This window comes from Ambystoma mexicanum, chromosome 2q, assembly GCF_040938575.1.
Source record: "Ambystoma mexicanum isolate Mex_15411 chromosome 2q, UKY_AmexF1_1, whole genome shotgun sequence".
Taxonomy (NCBI): Eukaryota; Metazoa; Chordata; class Amphibia; order Caudata; family Ambystomatidae; genus Ambystoma; species Ambystoma mexicanum.
The window spans coordinates 115,103,236-115,121,178 of record NC_090924.1 but is presented as its reverse complement, the minus strand read 5'-3'; the positions used below and the strand labels follow the sequence as shown (position 1 = coordinate 115,121,178).

General features: G+C 46.5%; 1 protein-coding gene across 12 annotated transcripts in view; it reads right to left on the bottom strand.

The window, feature by feature from the left end:
- Window positions 1-17,943, bottom strand: part of MAPK8IP3 (mitogen-activated protein kinase 8 interacting protein 3) — an 892,115-nt gene that overhangs the window by 680,243 nt on the left and 193,929 nt on the right. The gene's annotated exons all lie outside the window — the stretch shown is intronic.

Sequence of the window (17,943 nt, the reverse complement as noted above, 5' to 3'; positions counted from 1 at the left end):
CAAAACTGTATCATTGTTACAGTAACTTTTTCATATCTGGTAACATTATTCATGTTTCTGAATATGTCAAAACACTGGGAGTGTATATATAGACCCCAATCAACTTTTAAGAAACACGTATCTCAGTTAAATTCTTCTTGTTCTTCTATGATACACATGTTGTGGCAAATTCATCCTTATCTTTCTGAAACTAATAGAGCTTTGAGGGCAGCTGCCATCATAAATAAGAAATTAGATTATTGTAATGGCGGTCTCGTTGGCACCACTCAGGCCAACATTAAAAGGCTGCAGGTCATTCAAAATGGGGCTGCTCGTGCAGTCTGTGGAATGAGACGTCCATCCCATGTGTCGGAGGCGCGCTGGAGGCTGCATTGGCTTCCATTGATGTACAAATGCCTGACTGGCGTATCTCTCTTCCCGAATCAGGAAACTACCCGTTCGACGCCTTTTGCGTTCGAATAACGACGACCTGCAGTTTCAACCTTGTGTTGCTTTAAAGAAGACAGGAGGTTCCAGTTTTGATGCCTGGGCACCTGCCTTTTGAAATACTCTCCCGGCTGCACTTACATTTTTTTTTAAAAAAACATTTATTTTTGATGAGGTTATAGACTGACTTTCTGGTGCCTGGAATTCTGTATTTTCTTTATTTGTTTTTTGTTGTTCTGTCTTGTGAGCGCCCTGAGGCCTTCGGGTGTGTGGCGCAATAGAAAGACCTATAGGCAGTTGAATAGTTTTCTGTGACACTTTACAGCGATTAATTACCATGGATCTGTTTATGGTGGAATGCTTAATTTTTGTTCTGCTGAAGATTAACACATGTGAGCAGGAATCTGCATGTTATTACTTATCTTAAAGTACAAAATGAAAACGTTTTTCATTGATTGCATTTTATTAAAATGTGTAAACTATTTTTCTGCAACATATTCATAGCTGCATAAAAGCTTTTTGAAATCTAAACAGATTCTATATTGATTATATGGATCTGCAACTGGAAGATCTCTTAAATCAGATTAAGCAAGAGGCCAAGTATTAAAAGGGATGACAGTGTGTACCATTAATTTTAAGTAATAAAATACCCCTGTTAGGGAGAATTCTCTGTAAAGGCTAATTTCCCAAACCTAGTGAGTCCCCCAGCAGCTCTGCTGGATTTTTGGGGTTTATTTTTTTCTCCTGCTAAGAGTGAGACTCTTTTTCTCCCACTCTTAGGCATGATTTGAGCGTGTTTCTTTGACTCTAGATGTGTTTAATGGGCTATGGGGTCTTTTACTCCATAGGGCTTCATATGTTTTTGGTAAGTGTGTTACACAGCACCATCAGTGCAGTAACACAGGGGTGTCATAGTGACCCCCAAACATAGACTCCATACCCTGGGACTGACTACTGTCTCCCAGGGCACGTAATGTAATGAACCAGTACAAACCATCATATCGTGGAAGTACGGGTAGGAGTAATTCGATTGCCCCTGGGTCTGTTTTCCAAGGGGGCACTGTCCAGTCCCCCCTTGTCGAGTTTCTGGCTGGTGGCAGTGGTTACCACGTGAAATATTTCACCGGAATATTTCCTATGGGATTTTCCCATTCATTTTAAACGCACCACTCTTTTAGTGCAATGTTAAAGATACCGCTGGGTTATTTATTTAATATTTATTCCCCGGTTGGGTCTTTTTGCCAGGACTCAGGTTTTAAAATGGCGTTTGTGTTCGCCTCTGTAACTCCAACCCAAGTTGAGCCCTTTTGGCGGGCTTCTGCACAGAAGCCTCCAAACGTGGTGCCACTCTGTCTGGGTCTACAGGATGTGTGGGAGGGGGGAATATGCACCCTGGACTGAGTTGCCTTGGCAACTCAAGTCGCACTCTTGTGTGATTGGCCCAGTGGTGAGCCGCCCGGCTCACCACTTAGCATGTTTGATTGACAGCTAGGCTGATCAATGGGGGGTTTGCAGCATAAAAGCAGGGCTTTGGGGACTGGAACTTCAAAAGTCACCACAGGACCTAAAGAATCCAAAGAGGGGAGAAGCTGAGCCATCTACAACGACACCACCAACGGTGGAGCCCTGCTGTACGAAACTCACCACTTTTCCGACGACAGAGAAGATCTTCTTCCAGGAGGGTCTTCTTCCCTTTGAGCTGGTGGGACCAACCAGTTCGCCTTTTTCGCCTTCCTGGATCGTCTCGTGGCCAAGCACCCCGGTGGCTGGATAGCCACGCTTCCCCACTACCACGAATAAAAGGGTAGTACCTTTTAACCGGGAAACTCTGCGGCTGGTTTCTTCCCTGGCAGTGCAACGACCTCCGGCTTTCCTCCACGTCGAGATCTTCTCTTCCCCTGTACGAAGCACTGACTTGCACCCGCTGCCAGGAACAACTGCCCCCCGCTGGAGCTTTCTCACCATTTCAGGTACTGTGTCCCGCCTGGTCTCCCTTGCAACAGACTGTTCAAGGTGTCCCGTAAATCCTTGACTCTCTATCCTAGGGTGACCTCGGACCCGTTAACATTACCTTTCTAATTTGATGCAACCTCTTTTTGACCTTCCTGCAAAGACTTTTAGTGCATTTCCACTGTGTGATCTTGGGCACATTCCGCCTTGCTCTCTCCAAGAGTGGGCCTGGCCTATGAACTTTTTGCTCTACAGTAGACCCTGCCTTTCTTGACTTGTTGTGGTTCTTTAAAAGTGTTGGTATTGTGTGTTTTTCCTATTTCTGCCTTTTCTCTCCCTTTTTAACTAATTATTGGAGTGCCATCTATCGTTACACGCTCACCTCTGTAAATAAGTGCTAAATAAGTGGTGTATTAACCTAGCCTTGTCAAATAATTAATTAGGGAGGTGTATATATTTCTAGTGACTGTGTTTGAACTTGCTTGACATATTAGTGCCACTGTATTTTTACAAGTGTGTTTTTAAATAAATAATTATATACTTTTATACCAAAGCTCTGGTGAGTGTTTGCTTGTGCTACTGTATTTTTGGCCCTATTGTGTATACTCTATTTTTTTTTTTTTTTTTTTAATTGTATCACAATTTTTACAAAAAAAGGAAGATAGAAAGTCCTTATGACCTTGAATTCATATCCTAATTTGGTTCCTTTACTTGACTTGACCTCAGTCCCGATTCTCAGATGAAGAAGAAGAAGGGACTTCGACGTGATGTGATTTTTGTATGTCTTTGGGAGTTGGACTTCCCTTCGCTTGTTCGATCTGTTACAAGTTCAGAGCTTTAAAGATCAAAGTCACTCCGATGACAAAGCGCCTGTTGTTACCGCCGGACAGCATTGCCCATAGATCTTCCATGTCTAAGGTAGAGTAGTTCTTCAGTGGGTCTGCAAGGAATCGATGTCGTTCTGTCACCAGACCTGTGCATTCGAGAATCAAGTGTTTCGTGGTTTCTATTTTGTTCTCAGTTTTGCAGAAGCGACAGATATTCGTTTCAGCTTGCTTGCGTATAGCAAGGATTTCATTTGTTTTCAGTTGGTTTAATTTAAACCTCAGGAACAGTCGGCTTAAACTCTTATCAGGGAATTTCTGAAGATAGCCTCGTATCGCGTCTAGCTTCATTGGAACACTTGGAATATTTGCTGTCAGAGAATAAGTATTGGCTACTTCTTGAGTGTTAATCCAGTGCGCTTCAAGCATTTTTTTCGACACTTTGTTGGGGTTTTGGATCAGTGTCTCCACGTTGAGGTCCAATTCCTTTAGGATGGTCAGATTTCGTTCTTCCCAGATGGAGAGCATACAATTGTCGCCGTTCTGGATTTCCTTTCTGATGAGGTCCAGAACTTTTACTTCAGGCTCGTTGATTACTTTCCGGTACAACATAAGGCTTGCTCTCATTTTTGTTACTAAGAGAGATGGTAAACACAGTTCTCTTCTTATTAAGGCGATAGGGGTGCAATTCGCCAGACCTAGGACTGACCTCCAGAAGTAGCTTTCAAGTTTCTCCCAGATAAAGTCCGGGGCCAATGGCATTTTGTCCATGCCATAAATCAGGGCCGGCACCACCTTGGCCTTGAAGAATCTCAACGTTGGAACGATCGAGAAACGACTGTATTTTTTATCCGCAGCCTTGGCTTGCGTGGTTAGGCTCTTCAGTTTTGACCATGGTGCTTCTTGCATGGTTTTTTCCTCTTTGTCATTACTTATCATAATTCCCAGATATTTAAATGCTTTTACTGTTTCCAGGTTTTGCCCCTCACAGTGCCATGTGAATTTTTGTTTTTTCTTTGCAGACTGTACAAGAATGAGGATTTTCGTTTTGTCTTTGTTTAGCCTTAAGTTGTTCTTTGCCATGAATACCACCAGGTTGTCTATTTGGCGCTGTAAGCCAATAGGCGTCAGATCCATCAGAATAATGTCATCGGCGTAGAGTAATCGCTCTATCTTAGAGCCGCCTAATGATGGAGGAAAGTGTCGGATCGCTGCACTTGATTCACCGAAGTCTGCGATATAAGAATTGTACAACGTAGGCGCCAGAGGACAGCCCTGCTTTACGCCTCTTGAAGTCTCAATTTCTTCTGATAGGCGCCCCTCGGCGCTGAGACGGACTCGGATGGAGGTTCCTTGATGTAGTGCTTTTATTGGTTCAAGAATTGAATCCGGGCAATCTTTGGCTTCGAGTTTTGTCCAGAGACGTTGTCTATTGACCTGGTCAAAAGCTTGGACCAGGTCAATAAAGACAACGTAGATGGGAAAGCCACCTTGTAAGACTTTGGCTTTCAGAGCGCTCAGTAGCAAGATGTTAGTAGTGGTTCCTGAGTTCCTTATGAAGCCGTTCTGAAAAGGATCCGCAAGATTGTTAACGCGAATCCAGGTTTGGAGTAAGCCTAATACAAGGGATGCGTAGACCTTCCCCATCACGTCTAGGAGGGCGATTGGTCTATACTGATTAGGGTCATCAGTAGCACCTCTCTTGAATATTGGGACGATGTTAGCTTTCTTCCAGGACGATGGAACTTCATTGGAAAGGTTGCAATTTGAGAAAAGTTTACTCATTATGCTGGCCCACAACTCCGGGTGTTTTTTTAGTTCTAGATTGTTTATGCCATCTGGCCCAGGTGCTCTGGAATTGTTCAATTTCCTTAATTTAATGAGGATTGATTCCTTGTCGTCTGGAATTTCCCAGGGAGTTTTGGCTTTGGGTCTCGGCCTGTTTTCCACTTGATTTATATTCGATGGTGGAATCGGTGCAAACAATACCGAGAAGTGGTTTATCCAACGGCTCTCTCCTACATTATTTTGTATGTTGTCATTGGTCTTGTTTACGGAACCTTTGATTAAGTTCCAAAAGTCCTTCGGCTTATTTCCACAGATGGCGATCAACATCTGTTCGGAGTCGTTCTGGTATAGTTTATGCCGATGGTGTATGAGCCAGCTCTTATAGTTATTGACAGCATTTGTCCAGTTCGCCAAAGTTTCGTTGGAAGGAGACTTTTGATACATTTTTTTCAGTCTCCTATGGAGTCGTCTTTTTTCTACCAGGTCTTTGTTATATGAATGTGGATGACCAATCTGTGGTTTGGTTGATTTGGCTGATGACATCTGGAACTTTGTTAGTAGAGGAGTGTAGTCTAGGCCCTCCCTGTTCCTTTTAGCAGATAGCAGGTTCTTGTGATCGATTCGAGTATAGCGTGCTTCAATCTCACGGAGGCCTTTTTCAGATATTTTTACTCGTTTTCCCTTCTCCGACGTCTCTATTGGTAAGGAGCAATTTGAAGATTGATCAATGGACACTAGACCTTCTGTGACTAAAAGGTTGTGGTCACTGAAAGCTGTTTGCACAATCTTGAAAGAATGAATTTCCGGAAGGAGATCTCTTGAGACGAATGTATGGTCGATCGTCCCTTGTTGCTTCCCTCTTTGCCATGACGGGATCTCGAGATTAGTCTCTTTATGATACAAGTGAAGGTTATACATGTCTCTGGCTTCCATTAACTCATCAAGGAGTTTTCCTCTTTTTCTCGCCGGGGAGTTATGGTCTATAGGCTTTTGATAATTTCCAATCCCTTCACACTTCGCGTTAAAATCGCCGTTTATGATTGTGCTGTGATCCGGGTTTTTTCCATAAGCCTCTCCCATCAGGTTCTGGAGGACTGAGGTGAATTCATCACTTGTTGTCGACTCAGGGTTCCAGTAAACGTTTATCAAGAGGATTGTGCCCACTTTTGAAGCAGCGGAAAGTGTCTTACGTTTTAAGATTGATGCTTGGATCCAATACGGTGACGGGAGAGTTTCCACAACATCAACTCCGGAGCCCGCTCCGACCATGGTTAAGAGTCCTGCATGCGGGCGTCCTGCTGCCCCTTTCTTTGCAGCTGTATAGATGATTTCATATCCATCGAGCTGCGGTTTGGAGGTCAGCCATGTTTCTTGGAGACACATAATGTCGAAATGCCCTAGGTTCACATCGGTTGCTTTAGTTAAATGCCAAAAGCCCCTCGTGTTCCAACAGCCAAGTTTTAGAAGCTTCTTTGGTGGTGTTTTCCCATCAGTTAGTTCTTCCTGGATTGACGGATGATAGGTTGCGTCAACCACCGATCGTGGCTACTGGTTACCTCGCGGGGTCCTCTTAGTGTTGGACCAGGACCAGGGCATTGATTGATTTGCCCCTGTTACATCATGCTTGTTTGGTGCTTGTGCAATCCTTGGGAAACAGGGATGTCTTTCGTTTCGTGTTTGATGCTGTTCCATCCGTCCTTCGCCTTCGGGGGCGTTGTTAGATTTTTTTCTTGCCCCCTGGTTGGATTTTTGAGTTCTGTGCGTGTCCGCTTTTTGCTCCTTATAAACCGGACGGATATGTTCCATCCTGCTGATATAATGAACACGCGTGTCTCTTTTCGGTGGTTTAGAAGTGTTGGGGTTGGGTGTTGCCCTACCCACTTCTAGTGAGGAATCCGTTTGTTTATTCAAACATTTTATTTCCACTAGTTCATAACCCAGCCGCAGGAGGGTTTCAGTTTCCTTCAATAATTGAGATTCGATATTCTTGGAATTGAGATGTATATAGGAATAATCGAGTCTTCCAGACATGCTTGGCTCCACCATCCAGAGGTCCTGGTTTCGAATATGTCTTAAGCTTGGAATTTGCATTAGGATTTTTAGGATGTTAGTTCCGTTCATGGTCACTCTGCCCAGATTTGGGTTTGTGCTTTTCAATCTTAGAATACAGTCGCTTACTATTTTCTTAGATTCCATTTTTGGGGGTCTTTCAGGTTCCGATCTTCTAGTGCTTTTAGAATTCGATTCCACCCGAGGGGAGTGTTGCACATGTGCGATTACGTTTCTGCGACCCATTTCCACCGTCGAGTTTGAAATTTTTGTGTCAGTCGTCAACTCGTTTCGCCGACGAAGTGCTGGCTCGGGTGAGGGTCGGGCGTTTCTCCAAATGTTCGGACTTGTTCTATGCACTGGTTCCATTCTTTTTGTGCACGTTGAGTTCAACCTTGGTTTCGATACATCTCCAAATCGCAATTTTTGGCTTTTTTGAATTTTCTCTGAGTACTTCGGCGATGATGCTGGGTGGTCATGTATTTGGACTTTGATCGGAGGTTCCTTGTTAGGGGTATCTGTTTCCACTTCCCCCACTTTTCTCTTCGGGGTTTTCCTGGTATTGTTTTCGTACCCAATCTCATCGATGGTTATCGTACTCCAGACTGACTGGTCATCCACCGTGAGAACTGGGTGTGTTTTCTTTGCCTGACTGCCATCTACTTCAGTGGCCCGGATCTCGCATGCAGGGGTAACCTCCTTTGGTTGAAGCATAGGGGTTACTCTTCTTGCAGCCGTCTTTGTTCGCCGCCGCGGGGCTTGTAGGCCAGAAACCGCAGCTGGCGTGTTCTTGTCTTTCTTGGAAGTAAGATGGACAATCGACTTTTGCTGAGAGCATATACCGTAGGAAAAAACCTTAGGGTTATCCCGGAGGCCTTTGGCAGGCCTGCTCATCCCTTCACCTGACTTTGTATAGGAGAAGGGATTTGGTGCGTGTTTAGTGAGTCCTTCTGTTACCTCGTTTGAGCGATCAGCCTGAGAGACTTCATCCTCTTCCTCTATTATTGCAATTATCTCGTCTAGAGGATCCTTCAGTTGTACCATTGCTGATGCACTTTTTCTTGTTTTTTGTTGAGCAGCTGTTAAGTCTGTCTCAGAATTGGCAGTCGACATTAGTGTCGGATTTCTTTCATTACAGTCTGGCCCTCCCTTGGCGTTTTCTCCGTCCGGTGTAAGCAGCTCCAGAGGGGGCTGCATTATTTTGGGATCATTCCTGATGGGCGGTCCATCTGCCCTGGGTATCGGGATGCCTCCTGTCCCGACAATGTACCCTTCCAGATAGTTTAATTTTGACTGCATAGAGGCCAGCATTGACATCTGATCGCGGAGAATATCATTTAGGCTCTCATATAGCTTACTGAAAGGTGCCATCGCAATTGTTACAGTAGACATAATGTTTTGTTGGAAAGGGTCTTGTAACGATGGTTGTGTTTCACTCAGTCTACGCATGCGTATAGGAGTGTACGACAGCGTTGGAGTTTTTGCTGACTTTGTAGCACTTGCCCGCACACGCTCATCATGCTTAGGCTCAGCTGATGGCATTATGTTTCCTGACCTCGATGATGAGCATAGTGTAGTTTGGGAGTCCGACCTCTGTGGGCTTGTGATCGTCTCGTTTCCTCGCTCAGATGGTGTCAGATGCTAGATTGGTGAAGTTTTCGCAGAGCTTTGCAGTCGCTGGAGAATTGTTTGTCTTTCGACTGAGCTTGTACTTTTGGCTCCAAGTTTCGCAGGGGATGGGCAGTCCCTCGCCTCCCCATTCAAACATTGTTCTTTTCTCACTGTTACAGTTTTGTTGGTGTAGTGCCATCTCAGTGCCGGCAAACTCTTTGTCAGCGTCTTTGTAGAAGCAGAGTCAGGAAGTTTTGAAGGTGTAATAGCTTCTTCTGCGCAGCTTTTTAATGATGTCATTTCTGTTTCTGTTTGCGAGCAACTTTCCAAGATTTCACTGTCCGACAACTCCTGCTGCAGATTCAGTCGAGTCTCTAATTTCTTTTTAAAGAAATCATTCATTGCTGCACCTGTAAAAGGCATGCCAGGTCTGTTCTTTGGGCCCATTTTTTTACTTAAAGGTACTTTTGGTTTTAGGGTCGCTCTTCTTCTCATCCTGTTAGGATAATGTCGATATATTTTGGTTAGTGCGGGGGTAAGTTGTTTAGACACACCATCCGTTTGAAGTCCTTGTTTATCTTTTTTTTTCTTTACTTGAATTGCCGCCCCATCATGCTTTTTTAGCATCGTTTGGTCGGTCACGGCCTGTGAACCAGATACACTAGAAGTACCTGGCTCACAGCAGTGGTCAACTCCGTCCTGTGGATTGCAAAAGACAGGAGCGTGCAAAGGATTGACAGTCTTGAGGTTTTTCGACACTGGGATGATTCCAGTGAGTCTGTTGGTGATGTCTATTGATTGGGCGTCCTCTGCAGTGATCTGGGCTTCAGTTGGACTCTCCAGGACCTCACTCACTTGCACGTTGTGGACTATAGCAGTGCATAAAGTTTCAGTTGAAATATGTGTTGCATTTGTCAGTCTGACTTTTTCACCTTTTTTGGGAATTGTTGGACTCGTAGTTTGCTGCGTGCGGCACTCCAGGTTGCTGACCCCGCTCAGACTCATAGCAGTATAGGTTTCAGTTACTTGGTTACTGGAGATGTTATTTTCCAGACTAGATGTTTCGTTTGGGGTTCGTCTCTCCGGAGCTAATGAATTACTCGAAAGACCCATCTCCTCCTCCACACGGGAGGTAAACAGGGCTTGCGAGTTTTGCTCAGCCTGATCTAAAGAAGCTGGTTTCGAGGGCGCGAGCTCCGGCTGAATTTGATAAGTCACTCGAGGTGGCTGTGAGCCGGGTGGCGCCTCAGACGGGTTGACCGGAAGAGACTCATCACATCTCGACAGATTCATCCTCGGTGTCTTCGCGGTCTTCACCGAAAAGTCTGGCGAGGAGTCAGGCGGGTCTGACGAGATTGTCCGCTTCGGTACCCGCTTCGGCACCGAAGACTTCTCGCCCCTCCTCTTCGAGTTCGGTTTCAGAGCACTGGCTTCCTTCGGTGCTTCCTTCAGTGGCCGCAAGACGCGACGGGTGACCTCCATTTCAGGAGCGGGTGGCCAGGTAAGACTAGGAGCTACAGGGGCTGGCGGGGAGGCTAGCACAGGAAACGGGGGACCAGACAAGGGGGAGGAAGGGAAAAATTCCACCTCCAGGGGAGGGGAGGGTGCAGGGGGGGCGTCATGCCTGCCCGATTCCTAATACAGTATTATACTGTATTTAGCGTAGTTTGCTAAGTCCTGGGTCCCTCGTCCCTAGTCCTTACAATAGAGGTTTGCTCAGAAATGATCACCGTCCCGTCACGGCGGCCAGAGTGGTCGAGCAAGGTCAAAAATCACACAGAAAAAGGGCTCACCGCGCAGACTGACAGGCAGGCTCCTCCACTCCCTGCCACGGTCTGCCAAAGTCTGCAGTCACTCAGCAGCTCACTCCGCGGCCGCTCCGCGGCTGAATGCTGTTTTTGAAGTCTTGGGTGAGCTGGGAAAACGAAGGCCACTGTAGAGAGACTCTGGGTCTGCCAAAGTCTGCAGTCACTCAGCAGCTCACTCCGCGGCCGCTCCGCGGCTGAATGCTGTTTTTGAAGTCTTGGGTGAGCTGGGAAAACGAAGGCCACTGTAGAGAGACTCTGGGTCTGCCAAAGTCTGCAGTCACTCAGCAGCTCACTCCGCGGCCGCTCCGCGGCTGAATGCTGTTTTTGAAGTCTTGGGTGAGCTGGGAAAACGAAGGCCACTGTAGAGAGACTCTGGGTCTGCCAAAGTCTGCAGTCACTCAGCAGCTCACTCCGCGGCCGCTCCGCGGCTGAATGCTGTTTTTGAAGTCTTGGGTGAGCTGGGAAAACGAAGGCCACTGTAGAGAGACTCTGGGTCTGCCAAAGTCTGCAGTCACTCAGCAGCTCACTCCGCGGCCGCTCCGCGGCTGAATGCTGTTTTTGAAGCCTTGGGTGAGCTGGGAAAACGAAGGCCACTGTAGAGAGACCCTGGGTCTGCCAAAGTCTGCAGTCACTCAGCAGCTCACTCCGCGGCTGAATGCTGTTTTTGAAGTCTTGGGTGAGCTGGGAAAACGAAGGCCACTGTAGAGAGACTCTGGGTCTGTCAAAGTCTGCAGTCACTCAGCAGCTCACTCCGCGGCCGCTCCGCGGCTGAATGCTGTTTTTGAAGTCTTGGGTGAGCTGGGAAAACGGAGGCCACTGTAGAGAGACTCTGGGTCTGCCAAAGTCTGCAGTCACTCAGCAGCTCACTCCGCGGCCGCTCCGCGGCTGAATGCTGTTTTTGAAGTCTTGGGTGAGCTGGGAAAGCGAAGGCCACTGTAGAGAGACTCTGGGTCTGCCAAAGTCTGCAGTCACTCAGCAGCTCACTCCGCTACTCTATATACTGCCTAACTCTTCTTAAGAGAAGTCTGACTGCTCAGCCACAGCTACCAGGTAAATCTGGGTGGTACAGACTGCTACCAATTGGGTTTACTGCTAACACCTGTAGTCTTAAACTTTTTGCAGTGGTCCCTAAGGGAACTGCACAGGTGTCTGCCTAACAACTCCTGCCCCTGACCACACCGAAAAAGGATATTGCAAGTTACCTCCGTGACCTTAGGTGCTTTGCACCTGCTTTCATAATCATTGGAAATCAGCTGGACTATCAAACAGTTATAGCCCCAGATTCCAAAGTATCTCTGACTAGCTTATTCCAAAGTATCTGACTGGCTAGCTTATTCCAAAGTATCTGACTGGCTAGCTTCTCTATCCCGGGTACTAGCACAAGTTTTTGCCAGTTCAGAAACTATACTAGTAACTTTGATGGCCGTAAAGATGATCCTGCAATTTAAATACACTCAAATCTCGGCTTTTAAAATGTTCAACTTAATGAACCGTATGGGTGCTAGTTTATTGGCTGAAAGTCTGATGATATTTTACACTAGCGGTAAAAATCAATGATACAGATAAGGACGCTGAGCACGACAGATCTCTAAACTCACCCAACATTTGGATTGCTCTCACCCACCCTGCACTCATGTTCATCCCTCTAGCTGGACCAGCATCCTGCATAAACTTGGGGTGGGGGGGTGGGGAGGGAGAGGAATGTAGAAAGCAGTCATCCTCCTTGGAATATTGTTATTTCCATTGACTTCACCCGCCTAGGAGACTCAACCCCTTGAGAGGTGTGCCAGAGTCACTGTGCCTCCTAAATGATCAGAACTATCTTAAGTTGTGGAACATTAGACTACCAGAGGCCGAGCATCAAGGGTCGGAAAGTAAGCCTCTGGCGTAACATGAAACTCAACCTCTTGAACTTGCCCCTCAATTGGCTAGCATCCCTCTGTAACACCACGGGTAGAAGCATAGAAAAGCATGTACCCCGCTGAAATCTTTTGGAAACACTATGGCACTAAATCAAATGGAAGAAGTGCCCGACAGGAAGAAGGTCCCCTGGCACTGTTATTCGGCTGCGCCTTGACGGGTGCCCGGCTGGGTCTCCCACCAGGAACTCCATAAAATGGTGGGCAGTAGGGAGCACGTCTTGCTGCTTATCCTTCATTCCCCCAAGGCAGGGGGTTAACAGATGCTGCAGCAGCCCTGGGCCCACTCCGCTCAAACGCTGCTGATCACGTTACACCGCTGGAAAGATCCCCCCTAATGTATTATTGATGTGTCGTTTAGGGTGGTGAAGGCAGAGGCGGCGGGGGATGGGCGCACTTTCAGAGAGCAACTTGCAAAAGGGAGGCAGGTGACCTGCAGTACAGTACACGTCCATGGCGTAGCTGCCCCAAGTCCCATGTGACGCAATCAGCCAGTCCCGCCTTTTTAACCAACAGCGCTGTAAATGACAGCACCGTTTGTGGCGTTAGGTCGAAAACATTACGATACAAGTCACTGACTATGACTGAAAAACTGTCACAAAGTGAAGGGGTCCACATTATATATGGCCCCTTTAACAACCAAAAACAATTTTTGGGTATGAAAATTAAAACAGATTTATCTACTGAACTATATACCGTCAGTTACGCCGTTTATTAACACATCTCCACACAAGGCTTTCCCTGCGAGTGACTAGAGCATTTCAGGCGGGTTCCAAGGCAGCTTGAGCAGGAAGTTACCCATTTATGTACTGGAGGGATATCGAGGCCCACAAGCACACACGCTAACAACATACCTTTCACATTCCGGAGGTATCCAAACGCTGTCTTAATAAACATATGCTTTCCCTTTGCTCTTATTCAGATGTTAATCTGACGAGCAAGGGACTCCGCTCCCCCGCGCACCTGTGCACCACTCCCCAGGGCATTGTCTATTGCGCCCAGGGCAAAACACCAGAATAAGCCCCCCTCCTGATGCTCCTCTACTGCTATCCCCCACACATCACCCCCTCTCCAAAATCATGGAGCCACTGAAATTTAAATATCATTTTACTGGCTTGCAATTAAAACTAATAAGTAGACAATGTACACAACACTATTGGAAGCAGGAATTCATGTTCATTATCCCAGGTTTATGCTCATTGTCTAAATGAAGGACATGGCCTAGAGGTAGCGACTACAAAAGTGTCTATTGCTGCTGCGTAATCTATTTTCCCAATAATTTTGCTCTCAATTGAAAGTGTAGCAAGAGCCAATAGCCCTTTCCAGTTGGTGAATACAGTGCTCAGAGGCTGTTCCAAATGCTGCGGCGTAGAAATGGAAGATGGAGGTGAAATAAAGGGAGTTAAGTGGTGGCGAAAATGAAGGCGGTTCCCTGGTGTATTAAGTAAGATAATGTTATAAAGAATGCCTTCAAAGCACCATAGGGGAAGACAAGAGAAGTAGGCAGTCTACAAGTTTGAGCAGTCATATTGCTGTATGATCCGAGTACCTGGACATAGAGGTGGGGGAGCCAGAGATTTCATGGGTAGGGCCGAGCCAGGGGGTCAGGCCTGGCTCTAGGAGCCCACCACGGGCCGAGCCCGGGAAATGACTGCATAAAACACTTTCTTCAAAGCGCTGTACATACAGCATATTTGCATGTCGCTAAATGTGTACCGAAGTTGGTAGCCATTGATCTACCTCGGAAGGATGAAAGGCTGAATTAGTCTTGCCAGGATGAGAACCTGCAACCTGCATATCACAAACAGATCGCAGGAGCGAGCGCTCAACCTGCTGAGCTATCTTACCAGCGATGGTATAGAATTAGGACACTCTGTGTAATTCTTTAGTATGGGGATCATACATCAAGTGATGGTGATCTTAACTGTTACTAAGTACTTTACAGGAGATTTATTTTGTGCCCTCCACTGCATTTTCATGAACAGTGTTAATTAAGCCGTAGTGCCCCCAACAAGTGGGAGAGGGGGCAGCAATTCACCGACATTCAGAGATGGAAGTGTAGTATAAATCCTTGGTACGTTGTACCACTAGTTCTTTTAATTTAATTTGTACAGTTCTTTCAAATGCTCAAAAAACACGTTGTTGACGCTTTTCCTTTCTCCTGAGCCAAATATCGAATATTCAATGATTTACCCCCTGCTTCCTAATATAAGCATGTAGCTCCTTCTCCCCTACTCTTCCCAGATCCTAAGTTAACAGAGGAAGAACGGGTGCTGCGGTACGTCCTCTGCCCCCACGTCCCTTCGGTCTCCACAGACCCGAGGATCGAGTCCGAGCAGTGCATCTGTCTCGCGCGTCTTCCCCCCCCCACCTCCCTTAGGTCTCCCCACACCTTAGGGAGATTGAGTAACGTCGGATGGTGCCCCACCATCCCCTGTTTCTTTGGGTCTGTCTGCAGATGCAGAAAGAAGACATTCCAGCTGGTGTCCGGGGTGGCTTCTAGGATCAGCATGCACAGGAAGAAGGCGATGGAGAGAGTGGAGGCAGTGGCCGTGGAAGGCTGGGGGCGCACTGGGCACCAGGGGGGAGCAAGTCAGTGGATGTCTAAGTGGGAGGATGACCGAGAGCCAGTTATTTTCTATATTTTTGTGAAGGTGAAACCAGAATGACGTGGATGGTGGAGGGGTGAGAGGGCACCTAATTTCATTATCATTTTCTTTAACGATGACTGCATGGCTCCCCACCATGACCACCACATTTCAGCAACTGCGTCGCATCTAGATTGGATTGTGAATGTTAGCATACGCCACACTTAGATGGAATTAGATGGAATTCTTAACTTTAGCCTGCGTGGCATCTAGATAGGACTGTGAATGTTAGCATACGCTACACTTAGATGAAACTGTGAATGTTACCAAGGGCCACACTTAGAGGGAACCGTGATCACTAGCCTGCCTCACATCTAGATATGATATTGAGGATTAGTAAGTGCCACTCCATGCTGGAATAGTGAATGTTAGCAAGCATCACACCTAGACATAACTGCAAGGACAGCAATGCCAATTAACCGATCCACTAACAATTTCACCCCTCTGCATACATCTCTCAAACTCTAACCAAACACAACCACAAGCCTACAACACAGCAATCCGCACAAACTTCACTGCACTGCAACAACAAAACAAACCACACATAGACTCGCATAAGAGCACACAACGACTACTGACCGTAAAACACCCCAAGCCCAGTCAACGGACCCACCGGGCTGAGGCTGCCAACAGCACATCACTGCTCTCTTGCACTTTTCCAGCGTATTCCCACTAACTCACCCCCTCTTCCCTTTTTCAGAGCCGCCAGAGCGCCAGGGGACCACTCCGGTGGTGATAGGGCGCGGTACAAATATCCTTTAACATTAACAAACAAAAAAAGGACAGAATGTGGTCCGCACTATCACAGCAGCACAGTGCAGCCGTGGGCAGCCGTGGTAAAACAGCTGTGCTGAGAGATGTCGTGGCAGAAGAGGTGAACGTGCAACATGTGTTGTTGGATGCAGGAAGCCAGGAGAGTGGTGAAGGACGTGCTCTGCCGGGAAGAGTAAGATAGGGTCAGGCGGATGTAATACCGGCAGACGTGTGTTTTAAAAAAATAAATGTAACAACGGGCGGACACACAGTGGGGTAGGGAAGGTCAGGCCAGAGCCCCAGGTGGGGCTCGAACCAGCCTGAACCCTGCCAGGCTCGCCCAGCTGTACCTAGACAAAGTATAACAATACCTATCAAATGGTGTGAGTGCACGAGTATTCATAGGGAAATGCCTGGCAACAATGTGAGTGTGTTTCTGTATGATAATACCTGTAGTAGGTCGCATGTTAACATATCCTGACAAAACCTACCAAATGATGGTAACTTGGACACGTGTGTGTTACACTAGGCAAATTGGTATCCAGTGATAAAGTCGCCTGGAGAAAGGTCACCAGTGGGCAACATTTCCCCAAATTTGCACTCCAGAGAAAATCAAGCACCTTCCCCAAATGTTCTAGGACTGGAGTTAGAATAGTAAATAATACTCGTCATGAGGGTACATGGGCACGTGATATCAGTAACTACAGTAGCAACAACGAAAACCTTTTCACCACACCCAAGTCAAAACTGTTGGCTTTGTTAATGTTTGTTTCCTACCTTTGCACATACATTTTTTCACAGTAAATAACACACGCACACACATACATAAGAAATTGCTCCTGGAAATATACAACAACAAACTAAGGAAATGATCCTCTTAAGCCCAATACCCTCAGCCTTCAATTTTCCAACTTCAGGCAGGTGCCTGAAGTTGGAAAATTTTAAACAAAGGATTGCTTAAACGTCAGGCGGCAACAAACTAAAGGGGTAAGCATATCGCTTTTTCCCCCATTTACTCAAACATTGTGGGCCTCCCAGTAAATAGCCAGATGGCTCCATGTCCCCTGGGAGCGTGTTCTCCAGTCCTGGGCTACTATATAACAGAGCAATGCATTCTGGGGCGTTTTTTGTATCAACTGGATTAACAGAGCAGAGGACAATGATTTTCAAAAGAAACCTCAGTGGTGTTCAGAGGACATGAGGTCACTGAGTTGATCGAACTAAAAACATCCCTCGGTTACAAGTCTTAATATCGAAATATTGTATATTGAATGCACATATCTCGAATATTTGATATTGAAAACTTTTATAGTGAATGCACATTTTTGAGGGGTGCGGGGCTCCTCCCTACCCCCTGTTTCCAACCCCTAAAAACCCACCCGACCGTTGACCAAAAAAATTGAACTCTTTACCCCACCCCTAAATGCATTCACTATAAAGGTTTTCAATATAAAAAATGTCATATATTGGTATTCAATATAAAATAATTCGATATAAACACTTTATACCACATCCCTCAAACAAGATAATGAGCCTAGTCACTTGCTACAGGACCATTAACGAATGGCAATCTCTCCCCTCCTCATATTATGCTTCCCATTGGCCATTTACTTCGGACACCCACCCCTGCCCCAGTGGTCGAGGTGTACGATAAAAAAAGTAGTGGAACTATGTTCTCTACTAGCCTGCACCTGCTCCCCACAAACCCCATCGCTACGCCCCATCCCACGCACAATACAAACGCCCAAACACTCGCTCCTGCTGTTTAAGGGAACGTTCAGTGGAGTGCACTGAAAGTGCAAGTTTCAACTTCTTCCTACACTTTTATTTGAACGGTTTCATTTTTAAAATAAAAGTACACCGCTCCCGCCCACTTCGACCACTGCCCTGCCCTCACAACCGCCTACTTCTGCAGGCAGTCTCTGGCCCTTTTAATTATGCCTGCCCAAAAAAGCCCATTCAGTCCACCATAAATTCCAACTCTCCATCCTGGGACGCCAGTGCTATGCAGACATCATCCCACTGTCAAGGTGGTGGGCCCGTATAAGCATGTTTAGTTTCACAAACAGATGCTAATTTGGAAGATGGGAGCCTTCCCCCACACCTGCATATGTTTGTGGCCAATCACATGAAGGTGTGCGCTGAGACACAGTATCACGAACACATC